At 34.0% G+C, this 15,719-nt stretch overlaps 1 pseudogene; it reads left to right on the plus strand.

Annotated features, from left to right (window-relative positions):
- Positions 1 to 15,505, plus strand: part of LOC149565044 (4-alpha-glucanotransferase DPE2 pseudogene) — a 47,931-nt pseudogene extending 32,426 nt beyond the window's left edge.
- The last annotated feature ends 214 nt before the right edge of the window (positions 15,506 to 15,719 follow it).

The following is a 15,719-nucleotide window of genomic DNA, read 5'->3' on the forward strand; positions in this document are numbered from 1 at the left end:
ATTTCAAGTGTGAGAGAGAATGTGTGAATTATGATGATGTGATTGAAGATCTATAGATGAGTAGAGGAAGCAAATTTGAAGGATAGCTAGAATATCCTTGTGGTGTAACAAAGCCATATTCAATTAGGAAGGATCAATTACAAGCCAGAATAGAGATCTAAAATCATAAAATTAGTTGCATTTAAATTAGGTTATCTCATTGTTACTCTCTAACCATTGTAGTAGTGATCTAAATCTCTTAACAGAGTTGGCTTAACAACTATTTGCAAATCCTCTAACAAGGTGGTAATTCCATTGAATTGTTCTCAAGACCTCTAACTAGGCTACTCCTAACAGGGTGATTAAATCCTTTAATAGGGTTACATTTAACAGTGTGTTTTGTAACCTTTAACAAGGTTGGCTCCTAATAGGTCTCACTTTAGAAAAGTGAAAATTAGTAACTAGTTTTTCTTGGTGGTTTTTCCCAAATTGGGTTTCCACGTTAAATCTTGGTGTCAAATGTGTTCATGCTATTTTTTTTTATGTGTTTGCAACTAAGTTAAAGTAATGGTAATCACCGATAATATCTAATGGTTTATATGTTAATCTTTTACTGAGCTAATCCAGTTATTACTGAGTTACAACATTCTGTGTGTTTACCAAGTTTCAGCAGTATTCAATTATCTATTTGCATTTTGTACTAACATCAAAGGGATTTGGGATTTATTTTTGTAGTAACTGATTTACCCCTCCCCTCTTAGTTACTCCTTTTATATTTCCAACATACAACTTTTAATGTATAATAGATCACACAAAGTAATTCAACTGGTAAACTCCCTCAAGGCTTGATTGGATACTCTGATACAACCCTTTATTTGTCCAAATTAAGAATTGTATTGAAATAACCACCCAAAATAATATTATTGTCATGAAGGATGGATAAAATTTCTTTAATTTCATTCAAAATGATATTCTTTCTATTAGAACTAATGAAACCATGAATATTGATAAGATAAAAGGAGAGACTGTTGGAGATTCTTTTGCAAGTTTAAATTATAATTGTAAAATTATAATTGTAAATCAAGAGTAAACTGAACATTTTATGGGTTCTACATACAAGTTAGTCCACTAGAACTTGAAATCATACCATGACCATAGACCTTTCAAATGCCAAATTTCTTATTCAACCCAACATGCTCATTAGGAGAGAGTTTGGTTTCTTAAATAAGAATGAAGTCTGAGTTGAAGGATTTGAGACAACATTTGAAGAGACATTTCTTAATAGCATAATTAATGCCCTAATATTCTAGGATGTGATCTTCATTGTAGCTTGGGAAAGACCCTTCACATTATTGAATATAGAGGTGAGATTAGCTTGATTACCAACTTCATAAACAATTTTCCTTAAATTAGAATTAGATTTCCTACCCCTTTTTTTATTGGTTTTTCTATAGTTAGGGTTATCATCACCTTGAAGAGTTGAAACAATCCCTAAGTTGGGCAAGGTGTTAGAAGTAGGAGCATGGCGTAAGGGTTTTGAATCTAGATTTGAGTCAAACCCATGATTAGAATATTGTTATCTGGTTGCAAGGTTCATAGTAGGGGGTGAGTTGCATAAGAGCACATTGTTTCATCTAGATCTTGGTTGATACCAATCATATTGTATGCTACTTCCAATTCCATGGGGATCTTTTTTGACTCAAAATTGTCCTAATGTAATTTGGCTTGATTGACTTCATTTGAGGAGCTCGACATAGAGGAAGATCGAGATTTTCATTCTTGCCACATGAGAAACTACTTTTAAACCTCATCCTAACTATACATCACTTCACCAATTAGATCACTAAGTTGGTCCATCCTAGTTTCCAAAAACTTGAGAACTTCTATTTGCATTTTCCTTTATGTGACAAGAAGGTTATGACAAGGACTTTACTAGACTCAAGTGAGAGTTGACTAAGTCTATATCTAGAGAAGAAAGTCCACAAGGGTGACTTTAAGGTTGAATTTTGGATGAAGCTACCACATCACTAATATCTCTGTTGGTGAGGAGGGTGGGGGAGGAATTGATATTGAAAACTATGACAAAGAAGATAGTGGGTTTAGGAGAGGGCATAAAAACCTCCTTGAGGTGAGAAGGGGTATCAGGGGAGGGATTGATTATTAAAGGAAATACTACCCTTCTCTAGGAATTCAACTAAAATAGGTCATGGGGAGTCTTGATCGCTAGATTAAGAATAAACAAAATTTTGGATGGGGAGACAAAGTCCTTTGATATGATTACACTGCTCTTATCAACATGCCTAAAAGTTTGATTCAAGATAATCTTGAAGGAGTTATTATTAAATATCATCATCATTTGAGTATTGAAGATGAGATTGATGTAAATAAATTTTTATAATCCTCCACTTTAGAAAAAGGTTTTTTGTAACCAGGAAAAGATTCAACACAACTACTAATGGCTAATAAGGTTTCCCAATTGATCAAGGAGATCACAAGAATCCTAAGATTATATACCAAGATGACACAATCCTTGGTTTAAAGGAGTGAAGGTTAAAATTTAAATGTCATTCTAGTAACAAAAAAGAATGACCATTAAAAATAATTTTACATATTGATAGAAAAGATTTTTTTAAGGGCTTCCATAGAGTAATCTAAGGGAAAAAGACCACCTTTGATGTGAAATATACTTACTTGGTATACAAAAGAGGAAGACTACCATTTGATCATACTTTGAGCATTTGATCCCCTCTAGAAGGAGAATAATTTGAAAGAGCTAGAGTATGCACTGTGATTTCATTAAGATACAAAACTATTTATCGAGATGTTGGGGAAATAGGGGTTACTATTACCCATTTTTATCACTATGAACAAAATGGATGGGGTGACTAGTCATGTTTCCTAGAGTGGTGAAGATAAATATTTTTATTCATTTAATACCCATGCAATTAGAGGGATACATAAATGTTGAACATATTGACTGTTCACATCCCTAAGTTTTAACCCTTAATCCACATGTCTTATGTTACAATTAAACCTTATTATTTTTGGTATTGTGGGTCCTGCATTAACTTTCAAAGGAAGAAAATCGAGCATTTTTTGTACCATTAGGTCTTTCAAGATCTATGATAGGTGCTTCCCTACTATCTAAAGTTGCTCAATCTTTAGTTAATACAGGAAAGTGCCTCACTACCATGTGGCATGTGGGTCCTACTTCTTATGGACCACAGTAAGATGTCAGGCAAGCTGTCAAACGAGTCAACATATAGAAAGATTTTGGTTGGTCAAAATATTAACATATTTTAGATGGTGGCCACATATTTCATCTGCCATTTGATCTTCTACAATTGATAGTGGGCACTTTTTCGCATTTTGAAGATGAAAGGTTTTTACCAAATTTGGGTAAGTGCATTGTTGCCACATGTATTTTGTGATGTCATTCCTATCAGGGTCATAAAAGGGAGACTGGTCAGAACCACAACATGGACATGTCAGGGCATGCTAGAAACTTAGCACCATTTTGTTGGATGGAGTTGATGGCTAGACCAAGTAAAGATGTTGACCATGCAAGAGGTAGGCCAGTTTTGTTTTTGTCGTCAAATGAAACAAGATCCGCGGTGGTCACTTTTTTCCATTTTGAAGTTGTAAGGGCTTTAGACAATGCAGGAAAGTGAGAGTGTGTTGCATGGCCATGTGGGACCATCTTTTCCAGAGGATGATAGGTCCATTGAGGTGGAGTAATTGCCAAGTACTGCATGATAATTAGCCAAGGTCTTACATGTATGTAGAGGAGGATGCTGAGTGTCATGTGGGCCCAAAGGTTTTAAGGCTCAAGCATAGTAATAATGAGGTTTTTCCATGATCGTCGATCTTATAGAGATCAAAAATTGACACTTTTTTGCTTTATGAAGCTGTGAGGATCTAAAGCAATGTGGGGAAGTGCTTGATGGACACAAGTCCAAGTGGCCCACTTTTGCAAGGAGTTAGCCGTCACAGTAAAAAAGGGTGTTGACAATGAGAGTAAATGTGTCTTCCCATCATGGCATAATATCATGGGGTAACTAGGTCAGCATGGTAATATAAAGAAAAAGGTGGAGAGCTCGGCGTATCATGTTGTGACACATAGGTATGACTTGGCAGTCAACTAAAGTTTGACCCCAGGGTGGTGCAATATTAACACAAAAATGAAGCAGTGCGGGTTGGCATCAATTGGGGAGATAAGTTGGTGATTCAGGGATGGTAGTTTTTATGAGGATCAGATCTACTATTGAGCATGTGTATGGTGGAGATTGGATTTGATCATTTCCATGGAACAATCACCAAGAAATATATGATCTTTTCTCAAATATAGTTGCAACTATTAATTCTATTTTGGTAGAGGTGGCTGTGGATTTGATCTTTGAATGCCACAAGAGGCAAAGGGTAGTTAAGTTACTCCTATAGCATGTAGCACCTGGATTTCCCATGATTATTCTCCTGGTGTTGCCCATAATGGAAGATGTAAAACTTAATGGTGAATGTAATTCTCTAAAATATCTGTACTCTTTTATTGATTTTTTGACATGTGCCCCTCTCATCTAAAGCTTGTTGCAATCCTGGTCTATTTAAGGATTCCCAAGATGTGGAGAAAGGGCTAGAATTTCTAAAGTCTTATGCAAGATAGCATTGTCAAGATCTCTCAGGAGTTCTTCATGCTTTTCTCGGCAAATCACTTTGTTTTTACAATCAATTTGGGTGAATGTTGTTCAATGACCTTTGAAATCTGAATGATGGAACAATCTTAGAACCCTTCTGTCTCCTTGTTGCTAAAGCTTTTGATTTGATAGAATTTCTTGAGATTTACTCTTCAAATCCTTGGGTTCTATCTCAGTTTTAACTACAAGTGAGATTTGATTGTTCATGTAGGTTACAAGTTGAGATACTCCCTTTTTCAAGTTGTGACATTGTGAATGTTAGCATTCCCTTTAACATCTTGTCTGAATTGCATCCTTCTTGTGAAATATTTATATGTGGATGGATCTTTACAATATTGAGCTTTTGTTAGCTGCCCAAATTTATTTCATCAAGTTAGGCCAGCAATATCTTCATCCTACCATCCGATGTATCACCTCATTTACTTTCATCATTTACTTTCTAGACAATATCCCCTTTTCTCTCAAATTTATTTTCTTGTTTGGAGAATTAAATTAGTGAGACATCAAGAGGAGCCAACCTATAAACTAGAGATTCACTCCTAACTTAGGTACTTCCCACTACCTAGGAGTGTTTCCATGTTACTCAAATTTGACTGAGATAGAATCTAGTCTAGGCGCAACTTTTAGAGATAACAGTTACAATTTGGGACATTGCTAATAAGGGAGATATTTTTTGTCACCATTTTATAGGGAATGTTGGATGGGGGGAGATTGCCAATAAAACCAAGAGGAATTTTGTTCACACTAGAAGTGAAGTGAGGAGTGTGGAGTGGAAGATGAAAATGGGATTTCCTGGAACTTTCATCCACTCTACGGGGAAGACTAGGGTTTAAAGGAATAACAATAGGCTACTTGGGATAAGGTTATTTTTAGGGAGATTTGGGGGATTTTTGTGATTTTGACCCACTTTGCTTGCCATAATCAAAGGACTATGTTTTTTTTTTTATAATAAGATTGACCAAAGTTTGAAGAAATCTTGGCAGCCCGAAAGAGTCTTTTCTTCTACAATTTTCTTAAAACCAAAAACTAGGCTTTGTTTCACAATACTTGAGGGGTGTTAGAATAATGTTTACTGTGTTCAATAGGTGAGCATTTAATATAAAGTCTATAAATATCCTATATAGTGTTAGTTTCCAGATTGTTCATTATCCTTATCCTTATCCTCATTGTAGTTGTTCCAAGAACTTTCCAGAAGTCTGAAACATTGATTATACATTGCCAACCTCTATGGTTTATCTGTAACAACAAAAATCTGCAATGTTCTACCAATAAAATTATAACATTTTAGTGTGCATTTTTTATCTTTGCTTTTTATTTTACTCTATTTTTTTCTTTCTACTAATGTTATTAATAGTTCATCATGGTATTAGAGCATATTATGATTCATGAGTTGTGCTATTTTTGTTGTTATGTGAAACTCCAATTTGTTTGTAGATCTAAAGTTCTTTAATGACCAGATTATTGGTTGTGAAGAAAGAGTGAGCATTATTCTTGAAGTCACTAGTTTGTGGAGGATTTCTAGTATCCTATGAAAGAAACTACAACTGTAAAGAAAAATAAAAGGCACTATGGTGTTTACAGAGCACATTGAAGTCTATTAAAAAAAGGTTATGTGTCTTCAATAGGAGGTTGAAGTCTTCAGCTCCTAACCAAGGTTGAAAGAGATCAAAGTTTGCAAATTGCTGCTAGGAGTGTCATACCAAAATGAATCATGGTAAGCATGAAATTTGACAAAAATTGTTGATGTTGACAAAGGATGTTAAGAATTGCACAATAATAAAAATTAGAAATAGAAGAGTTTAGTTTAAGGGTTAGTTTTGATTGAAAGGTTATAGTTAATAAAACAATAATTTTTTGCTAAATGTGGTTTCTTTAAAAATATTTGAGATATTGTAAAGAAATTGATGAGAGAGAGATATAGAGAATTTATTCTCAATGGAAAAAGTTGGAAGAGTTAAAAAGGAGAAGACCAATAATTTAGAAGAAGAATTAATAAAGGTAAAGAAATAAAATGCAAGAGTAATATGTGAAAATGATGTTTTGCAAAGAGAATTGACAAAGCCAAGAAATGAACTAAGTGTAGAAAGATGTAACTTTCTAGATCATATTAATGTTTATATAGAAGAAAATGGAGAATTAGAACAAAAATTAAAGATGTTTGATGATATTAAGAAAACACTTGATGAAGTACAGGACAAAATGAAGAGACTAAAAGAAGAGAATGACTTGTTAAAGGATAAACTAAATCAATAAGTTATTTAAAGAAATACGCATGTGAAAAGAAAATTATTATAAGATTTTTTATGTAGTTACTACAACATTTGGGGTCAAATTGTGACAACAATTTGTGACGATGATGTAATTTGTAGTCATTTTCATGTTTTTTTTTGCAATTGTCCTTGACATTTTTGTAATACTGACTAAAACAAAAAAAAGAAACACAACAATCATTTTCCATTTATTTTGATATTGAAGAGACTTGTGCATGAAAGAGGTGGAGAGCTACGCATGAAAGAGGTGGAGAGCTATGAATATTGTCATGGTCCTTGTGATCGATACATTTGGTTGATGTGCCCTCATGATCTCTTCATTTCATTTTCATGCCCTTGCTTTGAAATTTCATTGTTGTGTCATACCCTTGCTCTATGATTTCATTGTCATGTTGTACCCTTGCTTTGTGATTTCATTTTTGTGTCATTCCCTTGTGATCTACATGCCCTAGCTTTGCAATTTTCTTCAAGGGTGAGAAGAGGCACGTATGTAAATATTTTTTTCTTTTTCTTATAAACATGTATGTCTTTATATTTCCTTCTAAACATGTATCTCTTTATATATTCAGAGAAATAATTTTCAAGGTGCTTATTACATATATGATCCAATTGCATAAATATTCCAGAATCCAAATAATAAAACAATAAAACTCACTCAACCTGTGCTAAGTGACTTACCTCAAGATCCTGCATAAAAATAGTGTTGACCATGAAAAATGGGCCATGTTCACAAGAAATTTTACAAAAACATATCATAGCAGATATTTTTAGAAAGAAACAAGCCATAACCAATTAAATGGGTCTAGTTATTGATTTCTTTGGTTGATATATACATATATTTAACTAGGTTATGGCTTCTGTAAGGGAATGAGCCTCATGATTATGCATATGTGTTTGGTGCATTTTGTTCATGTGATATATCTTTGTATTTTGTTTTTGTGCCTTTGCTCTATTATTTGGATGACATGCTCTTGTGATCTTTGTGTTTCATTGTCATTCCCTTTCTTTACAATTTTGGTGTTGTGCCCTTGCTCTATGACTTTGTTTCCATGTTGTGTCCTTGCTCTATGATTTCGTTGCCATGTTTTACCATTGCTGTGTGATTTTGTTGTCATGCCCTAGCTCTGTGATTTTCTTCAAGGGTATGTAAATGTTGGTTTCTTTTCCTTCTAAACAAGTATTTGTTTATATCTCCTTTTGAACATGTATAATAGAGATCTTTTTAAAGGTTCTTATCACATCTTAGCTACACAATAGAAAAAATGATCCAACTACATACATATTCTAGAATCCAAATAATAATAAAATAAAAATCACTCAACTCATGCTAAGTGACTTACCTCGAGATCCTCCACAAAAATAATGTAGACTAGGAAAAATGGGCAAAGTTCACAAGAAATTTTACAAAAACATATCGAACAAATATTTTTAGAAAGAAACTAGTGATAACCAATTAAATGGATCTAGTTGCTAATTAGCTATGTTGATTACAAATTCCTTTAGAACTGTCATCAGATTAGGTACAATAAAATGAACAATTAGTTCTTCCCAACTAGTAGGATCAAATACAGTTTTCCAAGGTGATAAAATTTCATATGCAAGGAATTGAAGAATAACCTCAGTGAAGAGTTGAGTGTAAGGAGTTGAAGAAGTAAGTACTACTTTTGTGTAAATGCCACAATCATGAGGCTCATTCCCTTGCAAAAGCCTCTACCACAATGACATTACCTCTAAACCATACAAAGGATGTTGAAGTGGTTCCCAACCTTGAAACACTCTTATAAGCATTTGATACTTGGGATCATTGTAGGGAGATTGTTCTGATACCTGAAAAACTCTTATAAGCATTTGATATTTAGACTGTAAATTCTCAAAGACACTTGTAAGTGATTCCAATGTCACAGTACCTATCACAATATTTTCCTAGATTCTATCCAATGGCTTCCATAATATCCTCTATGTTGTCTAGCTATTGTTTCTGCCATGCAGTCTCTTTCTAAAGTCACTTCTTCTCATTCTCTTTCTAAAGCCACTCCTTCTCCTTTGCTCTTGTACATTAAAATTTTGAGTACCAACTTCTGAATATCTACCTCTACCCTATCTAAAATTAACTTCACAATGTTTTTTGACTCTAGCATAGGTGTTTGATCATCAATAGCTTTCATTTAGCATTCAAGTTTTCAAGATTGGTCAACATCCTCACTTGCAAACCTCTCATATCAAGCACTTTTTGTACTGTTTCAACACCATGTTCTTGCTTCTATGCTAGCTATTCTTTAGATGCATTTTCTTGTAAAACATTAATTTTGTTAAACAATTGTAAACTCTTAGAAAGTGCATTGTCACGTTCATGTATGTATGTATGTATACATGTATGTATGTGTGTACATATATATATGTATGTATGTATGTATATGTGTGTATGCATATATGTATGTATGTATGTATGTATACAAAGATATCTTGTGGATTGTGGATTGTGGATTATAATTTTTAAAAAAAAAAAAAACATGACATTAATCATTCCTTATTTGTTTTGATTAATTGTGGAGAGCTATGCATGAAAGATGGTGGAAAGCTCTAAACGAGGGTGGAGATCTCTAAATGTTGGTGGAGATCTAGGATTTTATTTCCACTCCCTTGTGATCTTTGTGCCCTTTCTTTGCGATTTTCTTCAAGAGGAGAAGAGGTACCTATGTAAATGTTTTTTTTTAATTTTCTTTCTAAACATGTATCTCTGTTCAAATATAATAGCTTTGGTTAGATTGGAGGATAATTGATTATGATGATTGTATGCATATATGCATGTCTGTACATAAATCAGTTCACTATGTGAATTGCTTTACATGCATACATACACACTTGCATACTACTTGTGCTAAATTAAATTAATCATTCATGTCTTGAATTCACACAAGCAATTATCCTTGCATTCAATTGAATTTATTCATACCAAACTATGTATGCAGAAATTTGTACTTATAGATTATATTATCTCTTGGTGATTGAGTAAAGATCTCATGCATAATATCATCTAGGTAATGATTGGATGCATTCACATTAAGTCATAATAGGATTGAGAAGATGATCCATTTATGTTACTTCATACTTGTTTTATTGAACATTTTGTTTAACATAATCAATAATACTAGAATTATATAGCTACAACTAGTACTCTTGTTTATTTTATTTAATCATATACATTTAAGAATATTATTTTTCTTAAAATTAGACTACATATTTTTTATCAGGAAAACACAAATATAGATTTCTAATAGTTATCTTTTTAGATTTCAAGATCTTCATATTTAACGTAAAGAGTTTCCACTACTGGACAGTGGAATAACAATAGTGTGGAGTCACATAGCTCATGTCTTGTTCCACCCAATTATATTTTTGTAGACATTATCATCATGAGTAGACTCACTCTCCTCAGACGAATTCAATCGAAACTATTTATACCAAACTAAGTATGCAGAAATTTGTACTTATAAATTATATTATCTCTTGGTGATTGAGTAAAGATCAAATACAATCTTCCAAGGTGATAAAATTATATATGCAGATGTATATCTGTATATATGTATGTATGTATGCATGCATGTATATGTGTGTGTGTGTGTGTATGTATGTATGTGTATATGTATGTGTGTGTATGTATGTGTGTGTGTGTGTATGTATGTGTGTGTATATATGTATGTATCTCTACATCTCGTTGTTGTGCCCTTGTGATCTATGTATATGTATGTTTGTATGTATACACATAAATATACATAATGAGAAGCTTCTTTAATAAGCTACTAGGGATATAAAGATATACATGTTTAGAAGGAAGAGAAAAGAACATTTACATAGGTACCTCTTTTCCCCTTGAAGAAAATTGTAGAGCAAGCACTACTACATCTAGGTTCGAACACCACAAATTACACCACCATCACAATTTGACCCCAAATGTTGTAGAGCTGTAAAGGGCACAAAGATCACAAGGGCATGGCACATCAATGAAATTACAGAGCAAGGGCACAAAGATCACAAGGACACAACAACAAAATACAGAGATCCCAAGGGCATGGAAATGAAATCCTAGATCTCCACTGATCTCCACCAAGGGCACGACAATGAAATGTAGAGATCATAAGGGCACGACAACAGAATGAAGCAATCACAAGGGCATGTAAATGAAATCTCCACCAATGTTCAGAGCTCTCCACCATCATTCAAAGCTCTCCACCCTCTTTCGTACACAACTCCACACAATCAAAACAAATGGGGAATGATTAATGTCATTTTAATTATTATTATCTAAAATCAACTTCATATTGTATTGTAATTCTTCCATAGGTGTTTGATCCTCGATAGCTTTCATTTTAGAATTTCAACATTCAGTTTTTCATGTTTCCTCTTCATTATATAGTCCTTTCCACCTTAAAAGGCACTTTGTTACTTCATTAAAATCAAGACTTGAACAAAGCAATGATAAAATAAAGCCCATATTCCAGAATCCAAATAATAAAACAATAAAACTCACTCAACTAGTGCTAACATACTTAGCTCAAGATCCTACACAAAAATAATGTAGACCAGGAAAAGTGGGCAAGAAATTTTATAAAAATATATCATAGTAGATTTTTTAGAAAGAAACAAGCCATAACCTAGTTAATTGGTCTAGTTTCTGATTAATTGGGTTGATTACAAATTTTCATAGAACTATTATCAGATTAGGTACAATAAAATGAACAATCAACTATTCCCAGCTAGCAAGATCAAATACAATTTTCCAAGGTGATAAAATTGCATATGCAGATGTATGTATGTATGTATGTTTGTAAGTGTATATATATGTATATATGTATATGTATGTATGTATAGAGAGAGAGAGAGATCCTGGGGATTGTGGAGATAAGTGGAGATCTAAGATTTCATTTCCATTCCCTTATGATCACTGCATTTGGTTATCGTGCCCTTGTGATCTTTGCATCTCGTTGTCATGTCCTTGTGATCTATGTATATGAATGTATGTATGTTTACACACACACACACACACACACACACACACACACACATGTATATGTATATATATGTGTATATGTATGTATGTATATAAACAAAGAGATCTTGGCACAACAAAAAAATAATAAAACTCACTCAATAGGTAGCAAAGCCATGGGTATTGTCACAATATTTTAAACATAACTATATAAGGAGTGAGTTAGGACGTATATAAGGTTAACCTTACATTAACAATAAACTACAACATAAAGGTTGCACCAAGTTATTACAATATTGTAATTATATAAAACAACCTAATTCACCCGAGTGGGTGTATGATGGGCGAAGAGTTGTATTAGGTGAGTAAAGTTCACCAGTGGTTATAGGAATACAACTACATCAAAACAATTAGAAACTAGAATTGCATATTTGTTAGAGTGAGCAGTTCAATGGTCTTGATCCCATGGATATGGTTATGTAGGCATCCTGGTAGGCGAAGTATGCCTCTAGTGTGCAAATGCTTTGGACATAGTTAGGTATCACTTAACTGTTTTAAGACATTATATGTTAACTCACAAGGCTTATATTTTAAGACATTATATGTACCTAGTGTACCTGAATTTTGAAAATAGAAGGCCAAACTCTACATTTTAGCATTAAATTGACTGGTCTATTTAGACCCTATTGGCACTCAAAATTGTAGCCCGAACTTTGAGCACTGTTGAGAAAATTGAGCCCTATAAATGCTTTCTGATGAGATTGTACCCGACTGTACCTTTGAGCCCCATGAGGTGTTTAATGTTTCTAACACATTTCATTTAGTGTGTCTATGTTTTTCATGAAGTTAAATTGAGATTCTGAGTCATTTGGCGAAGTCCTATTTTGAGCAAATGTCAAATCTACATTTTCACCAAAGTGTCAAATAGCGATAGGAAGCTATGTTTGCAATTGAATATCTCACACTTAGAAATGTTTCATGACTTTTTTCTTTGGGAGTGTTTAGTCTCCATACCTAAGAACCTATGTTTAGAATTTTGAGTCGTTTTGAGTCTGTTTGACTAGGTTTTGAATCCCTCAAAGTTGGTAGTTTACTGTTTTCATGCTGATGCGCATTGCACATAATTCTAGGAAGCCCTATTTGACGAGTTATAACTTTGACCAAGTTGAAAAAAATGCTAAAATTCCTTTTGTGTTGCATTGTAGATGTTAGAGACTTATTATGTTTCAAGTTTCAGCTTATGACGAATCCGTTTGATCAATTTTCAAATGCGATTCCAAACACAATCTATAACTTTTACTGGTGTTAGCATTTGTAGATTTGTTGGAACCCCTGTTCATGACATTATAACTTGAGATTCATGATTTCCTAGATCAAATGGATTGTACCATTTTTTTTTCCATTGAAAATACTCCAAGTTTGTCAATTTTCAAGTCTTGATGAATCCATCTGCACACTTTTCCAGGTCCATTCCATTTGCAAAAAATCACTTTTCTATCATTGTTTCAGTCTGCAAATTCCAAGTAGCCTACTTTGACTGATCACCATCTGTGTCCTGTTATTCATCATGAGCCCAAATCCCCAATTCATAATGTCCTTGTGACAGAGAACTAATGCCCCAAATTTTGTCTTCCCAAGTGTCAGTTTACCTAGTTTCTGAAGCCGATTCCGAACCCAATTTAGTGTTTTCTGACATGTTTTCTTGTAGGAAGTTCTGAAAGGTCAACTTTGACAACGAAAATATTTTGACCTCAAATTTTTCATGAGAAAAGATTTGAGGAGATGCAAGTGTACGAAACAGAGATTCAGTTTGCCAATTTCTAGAGGCCAATCAGATGTCCTGGTCAGTTTTTAAGGCCAATCAAAGGACCTCTGGACATGAAATTGACAAGTTGGAATAAAGTGGTAAAATGAGTTTTAATTGACAGTTCAGTGATGGTTTTTGATTTGGATCTATATCAAACATTGAGTTGATCAATCTGCCAATTTAGTTGTTCGAAAACAAAAACAAAAAATTAGCCGGACCCACTTTGGGCCCGACTAATGTTTGTAGATTGACTAGACATTGTGGATTGAAATATTGATGAGTATTATAATGGTTTCTTTTAATCATTATAATTACTTAAAGTGACATGTGATTCTGTCTAAAATTGCACATGTGTGCAGACTCTACACCAAGTTGAAAAGATACAAGGCTTACAACATTGCACATCGATGGAGAAGGATGGAGCAACCCCTGCATCCTTGCTTTCTAAAAGTGCCTTTCAAAAGGCCATCTTCCACCAAGATGAGAACAAAGAGAACCTTGAGGGTTTCAAAGCAACTATTTAACAAGATTTCTTTTCATTTTTATCTCCAGTTCCACTTGCACTTGCAACTTTCAGAAGCTGTAAGAGTATGCTAGGAGGAAACATGTAGTTTTGAAAGGAGATCTTCCTATTGGAGTGGACCAGAATAGTGTGGATACATGGGTTTACCCAAATCTATTTAGAATGAACACATCAACAGGTGCACCACTAGACTATTTTGATAAGAACAGATAGAACTAGGGAATTTCCAACTTATAATTGGGTGGAAATGTCAAAGGATAATTATGCTTGGTGGTAGTCACGGCTAACACAGATGGGAAAATATTTCACAGCATACAAAATAGATCATATTCTGGGTTTTTTTAAGGATTTGGGAACTTCCCGAACATGCAATAACTAGACTTATGGGAAAGTTCTTCCCTTTAATTCCTCTTAGTCAAGAGGAGCTCAAAAAGGAGGGTATTTGGGATTTCTATAGGCTGAGCCAACCTTATATAGTAGATCATATACTAAAGGATAAATTTGGAAGCACTTGGGCAGATGTTGCTTCAAAATACTTAACAAAAATCAATATCAATGCTATGAGTTTAAGGAACAGTATAATATAGAAAACAAGATCCTCACTGAATTGAAGGCAAACAAAGAGACACCAGAAGGGTTGGAGAAAGTTGAAAAAATATGAAAGGCCTGTTTCACCTACTACATGAGATAGTACTGATTACATATCTAGAAGATTCAAGGAAATTCTACCCTCAATTCAATCTTGAGGATACCACCAGTTTCATGGAATTAGATGATCACAGTAAAAATATTTTGAAAAAGTTGTATTATGATGACTATTTTTATTGGCAAGAGAAGCTTTGGTGAAAAAATGCATTGAAGACCCTTCCTGCTCTATTAAATTCATCTGACATGTTGGCATGTGGAGAAGATCTTGGGTTGATTCTGGCTTGTGTACATCCTATTATGCAAGAATTGGGGTTGATTGGTTTACGCATTCAACGAATGCCTAGTGAACTTGATCTAGAGTTTGGTATCCTTGCAAACTATGCTTATATGATAGTGTGTGCACCATCATGTCATGATTGTTCTACATTATGTGCTTGGCGAGAAGAAGATGAAGGTAGACACATATGGAGTAGGGGCACCCATCCCATGGAAATAAGAACAAAGAATAGCAAACCATTCACACCAAGCTCCACACGCAGGGCTGCCATCAGAGATTACACCAATGCAAAAGACAAACCAAGTCATAGGGGGCTTAAATAAAGTCAACGCATGTTTAAAAGGAAGCCTTTCTTAAGGCATATAGATAGAGGAAAGAGTTAGAAGGCGTCTCACAGTAATAACCCACAAGCAGAGCATAAAAGCAGTGAGAATCCCTTATCCCACATTCATCGTGGGAAGGCCATCTTAAGTCTTTAAATACAACTCTATGCAATAAAAAAGATGTCTTAATGGATGGAGGCTTTTGTAAGCTAGG

The sequence above is a fragment of the Cupressus sempervirens genome, chromosome 3 (assembly GCF_028749045.1).
Source record: "Cupressus sempervirens isolate cs-2001-9-10 chromosome 3, ASM2874904v1, whole genome shotgun sequence".
Taxonomy (NCBI): domain Eukaryota; kingdom Viridiplantae; phylum Streptophyta; class Pinopsida; order Cupressales; family Cupressaceae; genus Cupressus; species Cupressus sempervirens.